Source organism: Ambystoma mexicanum, chromosome 6p, assembly GCF_040938575.1.
Source record: "Ambystoma mexicanum isolate Mex_15411 chromosome 6p, UKY_AmexF1_1, whole genome shotgun sequence".
In the NCBI taxonomy this organism is placed as follows: Eukaryota; Metazoa; Chordata; class Amphibia; order Caudata; family Ambystomatidae; genus Ambystoma; species Ambystoma mexicanum.
This window is the reverse complement of record NC_090935.1, coordinates 94,643,820-94,664,596: the sequence shown is the minus strand read 5'-3', so window position 1 is coordinate 94,664,596 and position 20,777 is coordinate 94,643,820. Positions and strand designations below refer to the sequence as shown.

The window sequence follows — 20,777 nt, the reverse complement described above, 5'->3', positions numbered from 1 at the left end:
AAGGCAATCATCCACTCTTGCCAAGAGTGCCTCGCTCCCTAGATTAACGGAAGTTCGATCGTCGGAAGACGAAGACGACTTCCACCCCCAGGCCGCGCTCCAGGAGACCGAGGCCGCAGTTAACACCAGCGAGGCCCCACGCTCGAAACACACAGATACCTCTCCCGACCCTCGATGCCAGGCGTCGAAAGTCTCTGGGGCCTCCAAGGGGCAGGGAAAACATTTTTCCACGCACGGGGAGGGGGGGAAACAGCGGAAAGCACAGCCTTCCACTCCTAAGCAGACAGACAAACACAAATCTACTGGGACATCAACATCCAGCAAGGGTACCCTTGTTAAATCCTCTAAGTTGCCTACTAAAGTCATACCCTGTTCCAAAGAATGGTCCAGTGAAGACATAGACAGGGTCATGTCAAGGATGTCTTCCTTAGCTGATTTTTATGACAAAAACCCAGAACATTTCCTTTCGTATGACCCTCAAGGGGCCACACCCTCAGGCTCCTCTGATCCTATCCCCCTAAGTAAAAAGGCCCGGTTCGAAAGACCTGAACCCTTAGAGGTGCAGCATTATTCTACTCCATACTCTACTCCAAACCCCAGATACCAAGGACAGCCTTTCCCTGAAAGGGACCAGGAGTTTGAAATTATGGAGGAACAAACCGGGACTGAATACTATGCGGATGATGAGGACCTGGAGGAGATAGAAGATGAGCAGGAAATTTACAGAGTAGATTCCCCGGTAGAGAGCGAAGCCCCAGTTACCGACTCGCCAGTTGATAACCAGCCCCTCCTTAATGAAGTTCTCGCTCGCGCAGCAGAACACTTTCACATCGACACCCACGGTGTACAGGAGGAAAGGGACTTCGCAGAAGAGTTGGTGGGAGAGAGGAGGCCGGTCGCTCAGACCATCCCTATCCTTAAATCCATCCAACGTAGAATAGATCCATCCCTGGTGAACCCTAACCTCACCAGAGCCGTCAACCCCAGAGTTGAAAAACTTTTTCGGGCAGCCCAGTCTGACCCTCTTTATATAAGAGGACATCTTAAACCAGACTCCCTAGTGGTTACCAACACTCGGAAGAGGGCTGGGACACCCTTATCGTCGTCAGAAGCTCCTCCCGACAAGGAGAGCAAAAAACTGTACGGGTTCGGCAGGAAGCCAGCCTCAACGTCCGCCTACCAGGCAAAGATTGCAAACTCCACCACCCTGTTGGCAAGTTACAACTGCCATCAATGGGAAGAGGTTGCGGCGCTCATAGCCTCTGCTCCTGAACCGTTAAAGGGCCACTTGGCTCGGATCTCGGCAGAAGGGAGAGCCGTGTCTGGTTGCATATTAAAAGCAACTTTCGACGCCGCGGACAACGCAGGAAGATTGATAGCAGAAGGTACTGTTATCAAGAGACATGCGTGGTTACGGCAGTCGGGGTTCAAAACAGAAACCCAGGCTTCATTAATAGACAAGCCGGTGGAACCCGATCTATTGTTTGGGAAAGCGGTCGAAGACGCACTTAAAGATGCCAAGGACGAATACGAGACTCTCAAATCCCTTGGCCAGCTTACCAACAAACCCCCTAACCAGAGGGGGAACAGTAATTTTCGTCGCCCACGCGGCCAAAATTCACAAAGAGGCAACTATGCCCAAGGACAGGGTACACAATGGAACAACAACCAGCAGTCTACCCAGAGTTACGGCAGGGGTAACAAGAGAGGTCGTGGAAGAGGCAGAGGCAGCCCCAACAAGGGAGGTGGCACGCCTCCACCAAAGCAGTAACGCTCAGTTCAGGGTCCCTTCTCACGCAACCCCAGTAGGGGGACGCATTTCCAACTTCACCCAGGCTTGGGAAGGGATCACCTCAGACAGATGGGTGCTGTCAACAGTGTCCACAGGATATTGTATAGAATTACTGCAGCGTCCCCGGAACCACCCTCCACGACAAAGAATACACTCCTTAGAACATCAGAAGATCCTTCTCGAGGAGATCGCCATTCTGCTAGAAAAGGACGCGATAGAACTCCTCCCAGGACACCAGGTAAACAAGGGTATCTATTCAACTTACTTCCTTGTGCCAAAGAAAGATTTGACAATGCACCCAGTATTGGATTTACGGCCTGCCAACAAGTATGTCAAGCCCCAAAAATTCCGTATGACCACGCTACAAGAGGTAATCCCCCTCCTAAAAAAGGGGGATTACATGGCAACCTTGGATATGAAAGATGCTTATTTTCATATTTCCATGCTCCCAGCGCACAGAAAATACTTGCGCTTCAAGGTGGACAGTCGCCACTACCAATTCAAGGTACTGCCCTTCGGGATAGCTTCAGCACCAAGGGTATTCACCAAGGTACTGGCGGTGGCAGCTGCACACCTACGCAGGGAGGCAATCCCAGTGTACCCTTATCTGGACGACTGGCTCATAACGGGGGAAACCCCAGGAATTTGCAGGTCAAGCATTCAGAGGACTATCGACCTCCTCCACGAATTAGGCTTCTCTATCAACGAGAAGAAGTCAAGTCTGGTGCCAAGCACCTCAAAACAGTTCCTAGGAGCAATCCTAGATACTCAGAAAGGGTTGACCTTCCCTTCGGAAGAGAGAATTCGGAATATACTACTGCAAATCCCACATTATCAGTCAGGTCAACAAATAACGGTACGCAAAGCAATGCGGTTACTGGGCATGATGGCGTCATGCATTTACCTGGTCCCCCACGCGCGTCTGCGCATGCTTCCCATGCAGGAATGGTTGGCGAAACAGTGGTCTCAGGCAAGTGGTCAGTGGGACGATCTAGTGGTCGTTTCGCCAACACTCGTACAGAGCTTACACTGGTGGACAAGGGAGAATCTCGCAAGGGGAAAACCCTTTTACGATCCCGTAGTACAGGCAGTGGTGACTACAGATGCATGCCTGACTGGGTGGGGAGCTCACCATCTCCACCACACAGCTCAGGGTCTCTGGTCTCACTCAGTAGCCAAGAACCACATCAACCTGCTAGAGCTTCTGGCAGTATTCCGAGCGCTTCGGGCGTTCGAGCCCCATCTGCTAAACTTGTCGGTGCAGATCCAGATGGACAGCACGACAGCCATGTTCTATCTGAACAAACAAGGAGGGACTCGTTCGCCAAATCTGTCCAAGCTTGCCCAGAAAATCTGGATATGGGCACTCAGACGGAACATCTTCCTGTCATCACAACATGTTCCAGGGGAGCTCAATTCCCTAGCGGATGCCCTAAGCAGAGACTCCCTCCCAGAAGAACACGAATGGGTCCTTCACAGAGATATCGTAGAAGATCTCTTCTCTCAGTGGGGTTTCCCCACTATAGACCTATTCGCCACAAGCGAAAACAAACAATGCCCAAGATTTGCATCCAGGTTCCCCCAACCAGACTCCCAAGGGAACGCCCTGTGGATGAACTGGTCAGGGATGTTTGCGTACGCTTTTCCACCAACTCCTCTCATCAGGAAGGTGGTGTACAAGATGAACAAGGAATCGATGACGCTCATCCTAGTTGCTCCCATGTGGGCGAGACAACCATGGTTTCCACACCTACGCAGGATGGCGGTGTGCGAACCCATCAAACTCCCAGCCTGGTACAACCTACTGTCCCAGCAACAAGGTCAAACAGTGCACCAGGAACCCAACTCAATGAACCTGGCAGCATGGCTCCTGAGGTCATACAGTTTGGGCATCTCAAATTACCACAGAGGTGTATGGACATCCTAAAGGAATCCAGGAAACCAAACACAAGGCACTGTTACTTTGACGAGTGGAAGAGATTTGTTATTTGGTGCCAGAATAAACAAATCAACCCAGTTGATTGCACTCCTTCCAACGTTGTAACTTACGTGCTCCACCTGCTAGACGCAGGTTTGGTTTTTAACTCTCTGAAGGTACACCTGGCAGCCCTCTCGGCTTACACCACATCCCATAACAAAGTATCGTGGTGGAAAGTACCAGTAGTTAAAGCCTTCATGGAAGGAGTAAAGAGACTTCACCCTCCTATTTCGAACCCACCGCCAGGATGGGACCTCAATGTGGTGCTAGCTAAGCTCATGGGCCCCCCTTTCGAACCCATGCATAAAAGTAGTCTCAAACACCTGACTTATAAAACGGCCTTCTTAGTAGCCATTACCTCTATAAGAAGGGTCAGTGAAATTCAGGCTCTGTCAGTGCAGGATCCTTTCTTTACTATCCACAAAGACAAACTGGTTTTACGCACACACCCTAGGTTCTCACCTAAATTTATATCTAAGTTCCATGTAAACCAGTCCATCGAGCTTCCGGCTTTCTTCCAGAACCCGCAAAGCTCAGCTGAGGTGAAACCCTTGATGTGCGTAGGGCGGTCCTCTACTATGTAAATAAAACCAGACCGCTAAGGAAAACAGATCAACTGTTTGTCTCCGTAGCTACAGGCAGAGAGGGGGATCGCGTCTCTAAAGGCGCGATCTCGAAATGGATTATCAACTGTATACAGCTGTGTTACTCTCTTTCTGAAAAAACTCTGCCTTTTACGCCAAGGGCCCATTCTACTAGAGGCATTGGGGCCACTCTGGCTTTCATTGCAAATGTTCCCCTCGACACCATTTGCAAAGCAGCTACCTGGAGCTCTATTCACACTTTTACTCAGCATTACTGCATTGACACTCATTCCAAGACAGATACACAAGTGGGACAAGCGGTTCTAAGACACCTGTTTGCTCATGACCCTTCTCACATCCCACCTCCTTCTTCCGGTACTGCTCGCTAATCTATGCACAGCATGTGATCTAAGCAGATTCCACAAGCCTCAGAAGGGATACATTACTCACCGTAATCGTATTTCTGATGCTTGTATCTGCTTAGATTCACATGCGACCCACCCTTCCTCCCCTCCGAGAGAAGGCGCATGATTGCTTGTAGTCTTACCTTTCTGTCTATCTGCTTGGATTATCTGTACTCACGCTACTCCTCATGCTTCCTCATGTCAGAAAAAATACAATCTGAGGATCCTAGACGCGTGAGGGATCTTGGGTACAGTGGACGTCACACCAGGGATAGTATTACTGGCACGCCTGTGTCGACGCTCATTTTCGAGTTTCGAAAAAACAAACTGTAATACTCCGCAGCTTCCACTAGATGTCGGCCTATGCACAGCATGTGAATCTAAGCAGATACAAGCATCAGAAATACGATTACGGTGAGTAATGTATCATATATATATATATATATATATATATATATATATATATATATATATATCCCTTCTTCCTTCACCACAATGCAATGAAGAATCTCTCTTCTACCAGGAGTCATTTTCGCACTCTCAGTAGAGAGTGTCGTTTTCAATCAGGGACTTCAGTTATTTAATTTTGGCAAGACACTTTTCTATCCCAGCACCAACAACCCAGATATTCAGTTTATATTCAGCACTCCTCTGCTTTCAGGCGGGGTCTGATGAATGGTACTCAGTTAGGAATTTTGTTTTTTATGCACCCCTCCCTTTACAGAATTTTGAGGTTGGCAAAAAGAAATAGGAGTATGCAATTACTTTACAGACTATGGGGGTCATAACAAGTTTGCAGGTATCCCGCCGGTAACTCTGGTGGAATACCGGCAAACTTACCTATCGTTGCTGCCATCTGAAATCCTGGAATTACTCGGATATTGCATGTGGCAGAAAGGGCAGTAAATCCCCAATCCATGGAGTCCCATAGGACTCCATGGATGGGATTGTCGGTATTTCCGACATCAGTAATTCCAGTGCTGGAAATACCTGCTGCTTTTTGCCAGTGGGGGCCTGATTTACCTCCAGCCCTTTTCTTGAGGTAAATCAATGACCCCCACCCGCAAGCTTGTAGTTTGGCGGTCTGGGAAAATTGTCAGTCACAGAATTACCAGCCATTTTACCGGCAATATTTCAGGACCTGCAAAGTTATAATGACACCCTATATCTTTATTCACACTGGAAGCGATATTTTTGATTTCAAGTTTCACCGAAATCACCCTGTGTTAGTTGGCTATAGGGACATTAATTCAATTATTATTTGGTAAAATAATGCTGGCGGGTCTACTTTGTCTGCCAACCCAATCAATAATGGGAAAACTATTAAATCAAACATATCCCCAAAAGACTTGGTTTGGTTGGACAAGTTTGCTTACAAATAATCTCTATGGGTTTCATGCTCATGGGAAAAAAATGGATATCTCATAGGGAAAGGATAGGGATCTGGTCAGATGGCCTCAGTCATGGGTAGCCTCCAGTAATCAATCCCCTTGATGCGCCTCTCCTTGTATGAATCACAGCTTCTCTATTCCTGGTTTTCCCCAATTTGTGCCTCCCAGGAGATGTTATTTTTCCAGCAATTTTGCAGTAGTCCCACTCAGATGATATCCGGCAGCTCTCTCTGAATCCCATTATCAAATCTAAACCACACCACAAATTATTAGAATTAGAATGTGCCAGTGTATTGGTCTTGATCTGGATGGGACAGCTGCTATCCTCCCCTTGCAATGATTGGCTCCTGAAGTTAATAGATATCATCCCTATGGACTCCACCCTTTGGAACTTGCATTTTTTTACCTCTTCTGTTATGCCTTTAAAAACTACAAAGAGACCATTTTTTCTAATATCTAAATAAACCTAACAATACATATATTTTAGAATTCTTCTCATCATTCTGAACTTAATGAAATAGGTCCTGTGTTGACACTAGATTGGAGGTTCCAATGGTCGATTTTTTTGATTTATTAAAACAATGACAGTTATCAACATGAAATGTTCTATACAGATATCTTATTTACTAAGCTATCATCTCCCTGTATCTCTGCTTCATGACATTTTCTGGGAAGCTAGAAAAACATTTTAGGTTGTAGCTTTAGTTCTCAAGGTTGACTTTTTATGAGAGTTTAATCATTGGGCCTCATTACAACTCAGGCGTTAAGGGTTAACGCCACTGTTAACCCTCAACGCCTGATTCAAATTTTAACGCCTGCTTTTAGCAGGCGTTAAAATCCATGGCGCTAACCTGCCATGGTGCTAATTACGCCGCCGTAATTTACGGCGGCGTAATTAGCGCCTTCCCCACTCCCATTATGCCCTATGGGGCAAAAATGGGAATGGGGAAGGGAAAATGGGAAATGGGGATTTACCGCCCCACTCACCTTGGAATGGGGCCGGTAAATCCGCCATCCACCATGGTGTAAACGGAGTAAAGTTGGTGCACTTAGCACCAAGGTTGTAATGAGGCCCATTGAATGGAGCGCCCATAAGCTTTTTAAAGATGTTTGAATGATTTCTGTGCATCATATGGTTCCTGAGAAAATGAACGAAAGTATGATACTCTATGCAAATATATAGCAAAATAATGATATACAAATTGTTCCTTCAATTTCACATTACATCTGTTTTCTTCAAACTGAACATGTGATCTGGCCATCTGATTCCTTTGTTGGTTTTGGCCTGGTGTAAATCCATTAACATTCTTACAAAGTCAACGGCTGGACCCTGGGCCTGCTTATCCCCTGATGCAGATGAAGACAATACAACACCTGACTCGCCTGCTTATACCCTGATGCAGATGAAGACAATACAACACCTGACTCATAAAGGACCATCTGGCATATGTCATTAGCTCAGGGAGAGGGACCACACATTTGAGTTTTAAATCTAAGTATTTTAGAAAGCTCAACCCATGAAGGGCTGCCTTTATTTACCCAGTTGCTGACCCCAACCCACCATAAATTCCTTCCTGTTCACTGCTGTTGCTTCGAAGACCTTTACAGATATTCCGACAAGCATAGGGCAAGGTCACAGTTTTTAAATTTCAGGGGACAAGCCTTTAGCACTCACACAAGTCTTTGCTGCTCTGAAGAATAGAAACATTTGCTTTTCAATCTGTTGCATTTTCTTTAGATGCGACAAGCCGGCTTATTTCCATTATATGGTGCCTTTCAATTCCCTACATTTTTCACATGTTGCTTGCATCAACTGCAGAAGTGCATACCTTTCCATGACCTCGCTCTGCTATTAGTATGCTTTGTTCAGGCTGTTTCGGACTAGTCCTTTTCAATTCTGTAGGCACATTTGTAGTTTTAAAATGTTCATGCTGGCCTTTCAGCCTGCCAGCGCACAATGTGTTCAATGATCTGAACTTTTAGGCCCAACGTGGCCAAATGCACTTTACTTTTTTTTCTTGGGGCTGCATTTGAACCCCACATAAGTCAATGGGAAATGCAGTTAGACTTGCCTACAAAGGATCTCAACCCCAGACCAGAGGTATCACTGAGGGAAAGAACCTTGAATAATCACCCACCCCTGGACCCAGTCGTAAGCATTTACAGTGGCAGCACAGCAAAGCATAGCAGGCAGGTAACTACAAGCCCTTTTCCTAGGTGCAGTGTACAGGATACTGGATTGGTCCAGGGGCTTGAACGCTGAACCAACAAAGAACCCACTCATGAAAAGAAGAACACACAACCTTCCCACAATAACGTCCTTTAAACCAGGAGTGAAGAATCAGGAGCGTAAGTACTGGGAAGACGAGGGAACCCATGATGTTGGCTTCCTGTGGCTCAGAGAAGAAAGAAAGGTGGAAGCCCATCACAAAATGATATCATTATCCCAACATGCAGATAACATCTAGAGAGGACCCCAGACATCTCATGAAGCAGAGTATGTGGAATGTTGATGTCTTAAAAAGGCAGAAAACCCTGGAGTTAAATGGAAGGAAAAGCGGTAAACGGCCCAGAAAAGTGTTTGAGAATGGAAGGCTCAACCCAGGGCATGAGTGGAGGCAGCAGAAGAATGCAAGAAGACCAGTTTGGACCCTCAAGAGCAGAAAAAACAAACTGTGATTTGCCCAAACAACTGCTCTCAGCCAGTATGGGTAAATGAGAGTTAAAAATGTCAAGAAAGGCTGGAATCAGCGGGACATCTCCCTCAGCTGGTCTGCTTCTTCGAAGTACCAGCACAACGCAGCAAGAGAGAGAGCACAGACCAGGAAGAGTAATAAGTACTACATTAAAAAGATCACCGATCACTAGAGGGAGCAGAGGCCAAAGAGTGAAATTACCAACCATACTGGTTGGTCAGTAGGATTGTCACTCAGCCTGGACCCTCCCCTCATGCAGTGAATGGGAGAGCCCAGGGACCTACTGTGGCCTACACCAGTTAGAAATAATATGTAGCCTGCTATGTGTGCTCACCAAGACCCCACAGGGCCAGAACAGCCATTGTGAGCCTACCTCATGGTTGTCCTAAACAAAGAATACCTAGAAATGCAAAATGGCCAAGAGCAAGATTTAAAAAATAATACATTGGTGCCCCATTGACTATCAAAGCAGTACATTGGACTACCATTGAGGTAAATTACTTGCACCTCTGGTGAAGCAATAACTGAAGTAAATGTACCACCAACCTGCTGCAGAACCAAGGTAGGGTGATAACATCACCGTAGGGCAAAGTTGGGGTGCCTGAGAGGCACCTCTGAAACTGGGCGCCTTAGGTGTGTTAAAATACCATTTACCCTAATTACGACCAAAAGGTTTGCAATGGCAAGAGGACTTCAGGAGAAGTCCCTTTGGCCACCAAAAATAGGTCAGTGGCCCAAATAAAATGTGGGAGGGGTAGCAAAAAGTAGAGGGGTCCTAGAAAGTGTCCATAGGTATACACAGGGCAACCTGTGTATACCTAGGGACACCTGAGTTATAGTTCCCAATGCCCCTATTCCAAGATATTTCTTTGGTCTTTGAGATGGCGCCCGAATAGGGACCCTCAAGATTGATGTCACACCGCTGAACAGGAGACGCGGCTACCGGACTGGGATCGGAGAGTGAAGGAGCCCCTGCAAAACAAGATGTCACTCCTCAGCAGTACTGCATGATCCGATCCCTGGATGGTGAGCAAGCGGTTTAGGAAGACATCTTGATGGGGGTCCCCATGTCGAGGCCAGTTTCAACGAAATCACCAACCATGACGATCCTTTGAAATCCAATGGGACCCTTTTGCATTTGAAATCAGGTGAGTCGTGCCCCGATTCCTAACAATCCTGATATTGGTTGCAGTTTTGCACTTGCAAGTACAAACGACGCCAGGTAACACCAGTAACCTGACATGCCTGGGAAATTGTCTTCCTGTTTCATGGTATTATTCCGCAGAGATAGACAATCTTTGGGATGAGGCCAACCGGCGCCACCCGTTCGGTCGCCGGCTTGTTTAATGTACTGTAAGTACAGCCTAGGAGTTATTGTATTTAATGATATTTGGCACAGACAGACTAGACATGTTTCCGAACTTCAATGGCCAGTCTATGGCAGTTTCGAAATTGCCCGTCTATAGAATTTAGAATCTATATTGTTGAAGAAAAAGGCTAGGCCTGCAGCATTTGATGCAATTAAAGATAGCAGAAAGGAAGCTATGCAGCAACTTAAAAGTAAAGAAAAACATGCACATAGACATATGACAAGTGCTGAAAAAGCACTGTTGCATGATCAGCAGAAACAGTCAGAATCCATTAGAAGTATGGATAGGGCTTTTTCACTTGATGTGCAAAAGTTATATCCGTCTCAGGATTTGTATACCTCACATGAGTTGATTAATACATTGTTAAATGAACGTAGACATTTTTCCACTGCACCTCCTCCTTATGTGCCTCCTCCCGTTGTAGTTCCTCCTCTTCCTGTTGCTGTTCCTCTTCCTGTTGTTGTTCCTCCTCCTGCACCTCCACCCTTACCGACAGTTGCCCTCCCCATAATTCCATCTGCACCGCTAGCGGTATTGCCTTTGTTACTTATTGATTCTTTACCAAGTGGTTCTGCTCCACCTGTAGTAGCTGAAGGGGCGGGAGCTGATTCAAGAACAGTGACTTGTGGTACAGTATCTAAAGCTAGAAAAAGAGAATTGCATACATGGCCTAAAAATACATAGAGGAGGGTGATGAACCGGCTGTTTTAGTTGCAATTTCTGTCCAAGTAAGTATTCCTGAACAGACTATTTTGATAGAACAGATGGGAACGCATTTAGCTGATGTATGGAGTGATTTGACAGACATGAATGTCCCAAAGGGGTTGAGGGATTGGAATGTCCTTGCTCACTCAAGGGACAATGTGGAGAAAGTACATGAGCATGTAGATAAGGTATTTGAGTTTAAAAGGGAGCTAGATCGGTTACAGAAAGATGAAATGGATGGTAATGGATGGGAATCTTCATACGTGCAGAAGCAATTTCTTCCTCCATTGCAACCAATGAGTGAAGAAATGCGCATTTGCACAAGAGACGCTCTTAGATGGATTTCGGATGTTTCAATTTCTCCCAGTGAAGTGCATGACACGTTTAGTCAGTTTGCTCCGGCAATGCAAGGGAAAGTGTTACAGGTGATGGTAGAGTATCTACAAGATGAGTTTATGTAGAAAAAGGTTTGTTGTCCCACAGATTTGATGGTCATTTATAAAAGAGCATTTTTGCCCGATACTGCTTTAACTACTTTGTCACTTGATTTAGCTTTGTTGCTTAGTAAGCGTTCAGATTTGCCTACTTTACAATTGCCGATAAGAGAGGTTCCTCCGACATTTGTTCCGAAATTAGAAATTCCAGCTGATGCCGCAGCAGGAACACCTGCCACTACTATTGAAGCACATGTCTCTCAGTTTGTTCATATCCCATTTTTTAGACAAGAAGTGAGTACCATTAGACAAACAATTCTAGATAGCAGGAAGAATCCAACAGGGTTTTTATAAATAAATTGACTCTGTCTTGCATTCGTCAGTTTTCAAGCTGGGTGATATAGATTTTTTGTTTCCTGTGTTCCTCCCAGCTGATTTATGGAAGCAGATTAGAACTATAGACAATCAGGCAGGGATGGGTGATACATGGGATAACTTAGTGCGAATAGATGGGCAAAGGAATGCTGGTGAGAAACCGCCACAAGTGATACTGATGTTGCCAGGTAGAATAGTTGATAAATTGAAAACTCTGGTTCCTGAGAAAAGAATCACATGGGATAAACTTACGGCTTGTATACAATCGAAATCAGAGGGTACAACATAGTATTTTAATAGATTTGAGCAAGTATTTTCAGATTTTAGTGGTCAAGACTTGAGTACAGGAAAAAGGCTGTTTGTAGACAAGTTTGTGAGTGGATTGTTGCCTGAAATCCAATCACAAATTATGGTCCTCATTACAAGTTTGGAGGTAGCCATACCATTTTTAGCGGCATGGCTGCCTCAAAACTCGGGTCCGGGTCCCGCAAAAGGGGACTTACTGGGCCATTCCGACCTTGGAGGGCCCGGTAATTCCCTTTCGCGGGACCCGCACCCAGTACATTCCCATTCCCATTTGAGCCCCTATGGGGCTCAATGGGAATGGGGAGGATGCCAACAACGGGTCTGTTAATGACGGGCCTGTTGTTAGGATCCTTGACTGCTAGCAGATCCCGCTCTGCATGTCTGATCTGGCAAGGCGTCCAGAGTGGGACCCGCTGTAGATCTCATAATGTGGTGGCCCGGAATGAACGGTGCCGCTCCCTTACCGGCACTGTTCATTCCGCGGCCGCCACACTCCTAATGAGGCCCTATAACATCTGAAAGCGCTTGGCAAGCGAAATCACAATCTGAAGTATTACATATGGCTCAACACTATGAAAATAGAGTTAATACACAGAAGAAGAAGGGAGACTTGAAAAGTAAAATATTATTGCAGCAGATAGCTAGAGGAGCCATAGGTGGGAATACACAGTTTAGAGGCAAATTTACACCACAGGGTAATGAGCAAATGGGTCCTGTACACGTGAACCAGTGTGCATATTGTAGACAGGAAGGTCATTGGCGAGCACAATGCCCAATCCTTCAGCAGAGATCAAATAGCACATATGATACCATGGGTAGATGATCCACAGGCTATCCTAGGATAGGGGGGTCCTGGTAGAAGTCAGTTTGCTCAGAATCAACAGACACCTTCACAAGGTATTCAGCTGCAAAGTATTAATAGTGGGAACATTTTCAATAATCCTTCGACTGTCTATTTTTCTGAGGTTCTTGCAATTGACGATATACTGTTCCATTAGGACAGCCCGAAGCAGAGTCTGGACCCGGTACCTATTCCTGTCGATCAGAAAGGGCCCTACATTGAAATGAAGGTGGGGAATAGGGAGCATCTATTTTTAATAGATAGAGGAGCACAGAAGTGTCCTATTGATCATTCACGGGTTCCAGAAATTCCACTGTCAGGGCAGAACAATATTTTTGTAGGGTTTTCTGGTACACCAGTGGTTAGTCCGGTCTCTTAGCCGGTACCAATTTCACTGGGGCCATTTACTGATTCATGTACATTTCTTCTGACGACAAATTGTGGCGAAAATGTGTTGGGATTGAATTTACTAAAGAAATTTAATGCTGTGATTTACTGTTTTTCGGATGGAGTGTACTTAATGATTTTGCCTCAACAAACTTCTGTTCCACCATTTTTGTCTAGTCCCTTACCGACTGAATTGAGTAAGGTTCTGAAATCTTTATAGCCAGTTAATGATAATGACGTTGGCATTTTACAAATTAAACCAGTTAAAATTGTGTTGAAACCAGTTGTTAAATTGCCGTCTATTCTGCAGTATAAGATCCCGGTTGAAGGTTAACAGGGTTTGAAGTTTGAAGAGTATTATTTCTGATTTTGTACACATCGGTGTGATTGACGAAATTGCAGGGAGCTTGTGTAATAGTCCGATCCTGCCTTTTTATAAGAAAGGGGATAATGTGATTCCTTTTCAGTTTATTATTGATTTACGCACCATTAACAAGGTTGTTGCTTCACAGTTTCCGATTGTACCTGATGTTACTACAATATTGACCATGATTCCAGCTACGGCTACACATTTTAGTGTTGCGGATTTCAAAAAACGCTTTTTGCAGTATTCCTGTACATGTTGAAAGCAGATATTTGTTCACGTTCACCCTAGGGGGACGCTTGTTTACATTCACTCGTGTGCCACAAGGGTACAGTGAGAGTCCAAGTATTTATATTAGAGCGTTAAAAGAACAGCTTGGTACACTTGAGTTACCTTCTACTTATATGTTGTTGCAATATGTCGATGATATACTTCTAGCTGCTGATTCTGGAGATGCTTGCAAGGAGGGCACAGTGTAGCAGTTTATTGATTTAGCAGAACATGGGCATAAGGCTTCATTGAAGAAGTTTCAATATTGTCGACAGGAGGCTATCTCCTGTCAAAGGAGTGAAGAAGACTGACACCTGAATGGATACAAAGCATCTCTAGCATATCCGTCCCAAAAACACAGAAAGAGGTCAGAGCTTTCATAGGCATGGCTTCATACTGTAGACAGTGGATCCCGACTTTTACATTAATGATAAAATATATGTTGGCACTAACAAAGAAGGGCATTTCTTTGTGTTTACCATGGAATATGGATTGCCAGAAAGCTTTTGATCTGCTCACGGCTGCGTTGTGTTCAGCACCAGTTTTGGGCACACAAAATTACAAAAAGATCTTTGTGTTGTATGTGGATGAAAGTGAAGGATGTGCTTTGGCTGTCTTAACACAGGAACATGGGGGCAAGAATAGACCGTGCGGTTGTTTTTCCTCCACGTTAGACCCTGTTGCATGCGCTTTGCCGAGATGTTTGAGAGCTGTAGATGCTGCATCTGTAAAACAAAGTGAGGGTATGGTTTTAGGTCATTCTTTAACCGTGATGGTGCCCCACTACGTAGATGTTCTATTAAACAGAACATAGATGCAACATCTCACATCGGCTCGGCTAACAACGTACGAGCTGATTCTATTTGCTCCGCATATCCAAATTAAGAGATGTTGCTCATTAAATCCGGCTGAACTATTGCCTCTTCCGCAAGAAACAGACTCTAGTGACAAGATTTCACATTATTGCCTCTATACCACAGAACAGGAAACTAAGGGCAGAATTGATCTAAGTGATACACCTGTAAAGAATCCGCCAGGGGAGCTATTTTGTTATAGCTACTGCTTTAAACTCCCAGATGGCACATTCACTGCTTCTTACACAATCACCAGTTTTAGCACTATTGTGGAAACCAAACGAATTGTGCAGAGATTATTGCATTAACCAGAGCCTGTGAACTTTCTGAAGGGCATAGTGTGAATATATACACAGATAGCCAATATACCTTTGGGGTAGTTCATAACTTTGGTCAACCATGGGCTGAGAGAGGTTATTGACAAGACATGGTACAAAGATTCAGTATGGTACTTTAATAGTTTGGTTACTTTCAGCACTTGCACTTCCTATACACTTCCTATACAGTTAGCAATAATGAAGTGTGCAGCTCACCAGAAAGTGGCGGACGTTGTAGGAAAAGGAAATACCTTTGCTGACAGAATAGCAAAACAGACTGCCACTGATTTGCATTAAAAAATGTATGTGTTAGATCCAACAAAAGGGGTCACTGACACTTGTATGATAGATGAAGGAATTGGTTGTATAAAAGAAATTCAGGCTGACGCTACTCCAGATGAAATTAAACAGAGGGCTGAAGGTTCAGCAGGTTTGGATGATGAGGGTTGTTGGATAGATAGTGAAAAGCAAAGATGGATGCTACCCAATGCCTATGTTGCTGTTATGGTGACAATGGCTCATGGTCCAACACACATATGTGCCAAAAAGATTTGCAAACTAATAGATACTGTCTCGTACAACACTAATATTCAGAAAACAGATGAGCGTTTTGTCCAAAATTGCATGATACGCTTGCAACATAATATTGGAAAAGGAACACCAACACCCAAGGGTAGTTTTAGTCCCCCCTCCATGCCTTTTGAGGTTATACATTTCAATTTTATTGAGCTGGAGCGTTGTCAGAATTATAAACATGTTTTAGTTGTCATCTGTGCCTTCAGTAAATGGGTTGAGGCTTCTCCTTTAAAAGATGCCACAGCAATGTCAACGGCGAAAACCATGCTGAATATTTTCCTAGGTTTGGTTTGCCAAGAGTCACTTGGACGGATAATGGTCCACATTTTAACGCTGCTGTCATCCGTGCAAGTATGCCCTGGATTAAAGATCAATAAACGGTTCCATTCGGCCAGGCACACTCAGAGTGCCGGTCTTGTGGAACGCCATAACAGAATCTTAAATAACAAAATAGTGAAAGTGTTTGCACATAGTAATTTTAAATGGCCTGACGCTTTACCAATAGCCTTATTATCAATGCGGACAACCGCACAATCAAAGACAGGGCTGTCCCCCTATGAGATTGTAATGGGAAGACCAGCCATTATATGGAACATTCCAAAACCCAAATTGTTCAAAAATTTTGAACATTTGCTTATTTCTTCCTACTGTGATCAGTTAACTCAAAACCTGTATTTGATTCATGAACTGGTGTGAGCAGCCCTCCCTGTAAAGTACGAGGGCCGAGGTCATCGACTCCGACCTGGCCAGTGGGTCCTACTCAAAAACTTTGAGAGGGGCTCCTGTCTTGCACCGCATGGGAGAGGACCACATCAAATACTTTTGGCCACGCAGACCGCCGTACGAGTGTCCGGCAAGAAGCATTGGATCCACGCGACATATGTAAAGAAGATTCCTTTTCCTCTGCCCTACGACAAAGGGGAGGAGAAGGGAATTGATGATCTTGATTCTCATAATTAGTCTACTCTGATCAACACCAAGGGTGTCATGGAAATCCTTCCTGAGCCCGTGGGGCCTGGGGAGACTGCTGTTTTGTCTACGGAAATCCTTCCTGAGCCTGTTGAGTCTGGGAAGATTGTTGCTTCTTCAAATTCTTCTTCACCATCGATAGATCTTGCTTCTGCTTCTTACTTGTCTACAGGAAACAACACTTTATTCACCGATCATACAGTACCTGGAGTCTCAAGGAATGATCTGCGACCACAGAATCGGATTTAGATTTAGAGTTGCTGACATTTACGTTAATGTAAATAGGAAAGAGCAGCCTAGGCTGTGCCCACAATAAACCCACAAGAAACCACTGTTGAGCCAGTCCCACGTCATTCCTCTGCTGCATCAAATAACAGCCAGGGACCGGCAAAGTTACCTTCAATCAACATAGGCCATGTGGTCAGGTGCCACCCACGGATGAACTAAAAAAGCCTAACAGCAAGGCTTCTTAATGGATGCTGAGAAACTATGCCTATTTTACAGGCCACTCGTACAAAAAAGGATGCTGGTCACTTTTCTGATGATAAGTCTGCTCGTTAAGGGTCATGGTCCCGAAAACCAAATGGTTACTGGTTACAATACCAGTATTTATTATAATTGTATTGACAATTGGGTTTTAGTATCTAGAAAACGCACATCCGCTTGATGTTTTGTTACCGACTGCAAGTATCTCCACTGTGTCTCTACCTGATGTGCATTTGTACAGTCTTCCTCCTCGAGACCTCCAACATAGAGAGGGTTATCATAATAACACTCTTTTGATAATTATGAATGCAACCCATGCCGTTCTAAATAAGAGAAATTGCTGGATCTGTTCGCATTTGCTGCAACATTGGCAAAAGAGACTGGGGTGGTATATACATCCTCTTCCTTTAACTACTGCTTGTTATGCCTCACTTAGGGCATTATTCTTTGGCCGTTGGAATGATAGTGTCACTGGGAATTTTGACGGGCCTAACCTTAACGAATTTGAGAAAAGAGTCTTAACACCTTTAGGATGTTCTTTGTTTGCAAATCGGAGCATGCTAAATGTTGCTACTATTAGGCATTCTGACAGACTCTCTAGGCCTTTGCAATCGTTGATTTCCTGTGAAATGGCTCCCGTAGACAATAGGGATTCCATGCCTCCTTCCTATACCTTCAACCATAGTCCAAACTACATTCCATTCTGCATACAAAGGGAAGGTTCTCAACCAATGGGTACATTTGAGGGATGTACAAATATTGCAGTTTTAACTAGTGAGGATAGACCTTTGTATGTAGGAGATCCTGTTTACTTTGTTTGCGTCAATGAGGCATATCCGTGGTTACCCAGGGACTGGGAAGATACTTGTTATTTGGGTATATTTTTACCAGGAGTATATGTTGCCACCACTGCTGAAATCTCTAAAGCTCATCCTAGGCGGGATGGGAATGGTGATACTCCTTCACAAGTCTTGGGTGATGTTGCCAAATCCTTCGTGCCATTCTGGGACAGATAATGAATTCTGAAGATATTAGGAGATTGGCAAGAGTACAGGAGATAACCATCAATAGGACCACTGACATTTTGTATAACATGACGTTAGAACAGAAGGCAATTAGATTAGTGGCTTTCCAAAATAGGATGGTGTTAGATGCCATTCTAGCTGAGCGTGGTGGGATATGCAAAATGGTGGGATCTGCATGTTGCATTTTTGTATCCAATTTCTCCCCCACCATATTCAAGTAAATTAAGAATTTACATGTCTTAAGTACTGAAGTACACGTTCCAGAGGAAAACTGGAAAATTAGCACATGGTTCTGGGACTTATTGCGATCTTGGGGTTGGAAAATCTTTGGAGTCTTAATGGTAATCTTTGGCATTTTTCTGTTCTGCTGCTGTTGCATACAATGTCTGTCTGTCATTTGTTCTATGATAGGAGGGAGTGCTGCACAGGCAATAGGTACACTAGGACCTAAGATACATGTGCCTGAAAAAGCTACTAATGCCTTAGTAATGCAGGATATTATCATCAAGGAGTCGGGCGACTAATATTTTCGATAATAGTGATTCGGGATGTTCAGGCGAGGATACATGGTCTTCGGATGATGCTAATGTTTAATGCTCTTGGCTTAGGCCAAAAAGAGGGTTTGTTAAAGTATATCTCACATAATACCGCCTGATAACAAACATAGGTCTAAGCGCATTCACATCACACTGAAAATCGCTTTTAAATGAACCTGAATAAGGCTGACTACGCAGCCATTTTAGAATCATCCACCATTTTCTTTAACTCCTGTTTTTGCCTCATGTCAAACTTTGTGTTTTCAGATGCAGCAGAGAAAAATTAACTTTGCACTGTATCAACGCAGACAAACATGTTGTGGCTGCTGAGGGTGGATTGTTTGTCCTGAACTAAGAAACCTTGGAGCTAAACTAGAGTTGAACTGAACCTCAATTTAGGTGTTTTCTGTACCAATAGCGTCATCCTCGTGCAAACAGTAAACAGAATGGTGAATAGCTAAAACTGTGTACCTTTGCAAAAATCTTTGTGCTCCTTCCTTGAAACTGGACTTACTTTAAGCTTGAAAAACAGATGTTACCATTGTATTTTGTGTGCAGGAAAACATGTCGAGTGTTTAAGGAAAACATTAAACATGTATAATTATTTGATTCTGTATTAGCAATGTGAACTGGGTATGAACCCTAGTGAATTGTTAACTTGAAGAGGGGCTGGACGATGTAAGCGGGATTGGGAGAAAAAGTATATAAGTTGATGTCTTTGTAATGTCCAGCACTCTCCCCCTCACAGTGTCTGCTGGTACACACTGCGAGGCGCTGAGAGCCAGATAGCTATCTTCCTATTATAATTGTGCATGCACCTCTGAACTCATGACTGGCATATTTAATTTTTGATGGTCCTAAACCTTGATATTTCTTTGATCTTTCGTAGGGCCACACCAACCAGCTACCTGGATTTGTAACCCATGAAATGATTGCATTGATGACGCTGTGTGCCCTTATATTCTGCTGCTAATGCTGATTTCGTCAGAGCACTCCGTGGCAGCAGAGGTCTTTGCTATTGCGTACTTGTCTTTTTTATGAGAATAAACCTTGTTCTCCTTGGAAGAGGTGTGCTGGGCCTTTTTTCCCTAGTGGGTTGTATTTTCTCTGGTGTGAGCATTGAGGGGTTTCTCTGCACTACTCATAGTTACGTCTATGTTATTTGGTACCAGTATGTTCTACTACAGCTCATTCAGGTGTCTCGCTGCAAGTGTAATGCGTATCTTTACCACACCACTCCCGCATCATGGACAAGAACTGCGAAACCCGGAGCGTATGTGGGGTGTGTGAAAGATGGCAGGTGCATCAGATGGGAAGCAGAAGTGGAAGTTGGTGAGCAGGGGCAAATGGATCTAGGTCACGTGACCTAAGCCTGACACACCTGTCAATCACTGTTAATCTGCTGGTGCATTCTTGTTTTGCCACCTTTATCCGTACTTACTTCAACCTCCATCCTCTTTTCCTTTGCAGTTGGTGAGCAAATGCAAGTGGATCTAGGTCACGTGATCTAAGACCCACCTTCTTAGCCCTGCCTATTCTTTTCGTTCCTTATCTCTTAGATCAACGGCATCTCTCGCCCAGGCCTCTGAAGTGAAGGACAGATGTAGAAAAGGGCAATTATTGTTCAGACCGGGAGGACCCAGGAACAGAACTCCTGCCCCTCAAAGATCAGGTAAGCTTCCTTAAATATGTGTTTCACCCCTCTCTCCCAAAAGCCTATCCAACCATCACCGCTCATCATCAATAACACAGCTCACCAGCAAAATCATGGACACTGCATCACAGCAATCTCACCCATGTCAACATACACTCCGTGAGCACTCCACCATCCACCAATATACGACAACTGATGCTCGCCAATGTTTACTCTGCAATCAACCATGCAGCAGACTTCGCTGACCTCATCAATGCACATGACTTGGATGTCATCTTCATTACTTAGACCTGCATGACATCCTAGGTGTCCTCATCCCCAACGGCTACAGAATTCTACATCAAGACCATCCAAACAAGATCGACAGAGGCCTCGCCATTATTCACAAGGTATCATGGCCATACACCCAAGTGAACATCGACAGTATTGGCTTTTTTAAAAACCTATCCTGCCACTTCCTGCT

General features: G+C 44.6%; 1 long non-coding RNA gene across 1 annotated transcript in view; it reads left to right on the top strand.

The window, feature by feature from the left end:
* Positions 1-19,663, top strand: part of LOC138511230 (uncharacterized) — a 294,238-nt gene extending 274,575 nt beyond the window's left edge. Inside the window, exon 3 of the long non-coding RNA XR_011280592.1 lies at positions 19,550-19,663. This is a non-coding gene — a long non-coding RNA (uncharacterized lncRNA). The remainder of the gene's footprint in view (positions 1-19,549) is intronic.
* Positions 19,664-20,777: the final 1,114 nt, after the last annotated feature.